The sequence below is a fragment of the Triticum urartu genome, chromosome 2 (assembly GCF_003073215.2).
Source record: "Triticum urartu cultivar G1812 chromosome 2, Tu2.1, whole genome shotgun sequence".
Lineage (NCBI taxonomy): Eukaryota > Viridiplantae > Streptophyta > Magnoliopsida > Poales > Poaceae > Triticum > Triticum urartu.
Genome location: NC_053023.1, coordinates 357,327,034 through 357,327,312, shown reverse-complemented (window position 1 = coordinate 357,327,312; position 279 = coordinate 357,327,034).

Genomic DNA, 279 nt, shown 5'->3' with positions numbered 1-279 from the left:
AGGAGGGGCCCTGATCTATCAATTGAGGGAGCAAAAAATAGGCTTTGCTCCCCCTTTTTTAAATGAAGAAAGAAAGAAGGGTCGAAGTTTAGACCGCTCACAGTAGTTCTACCCATAGAAAAGATCATGAAAGAGGCGATCAGAATGGTACCCGAATCCATTTACGATCCTGAGTTTCCAGACACATCGCACTTCCGCTCGGGTCGAGGCTGCCACTCGGCCCTCAGACGGATCAAAGAAGAGTGGGGAACCTCTCGCTGGTTTTTGGAATTCGACATC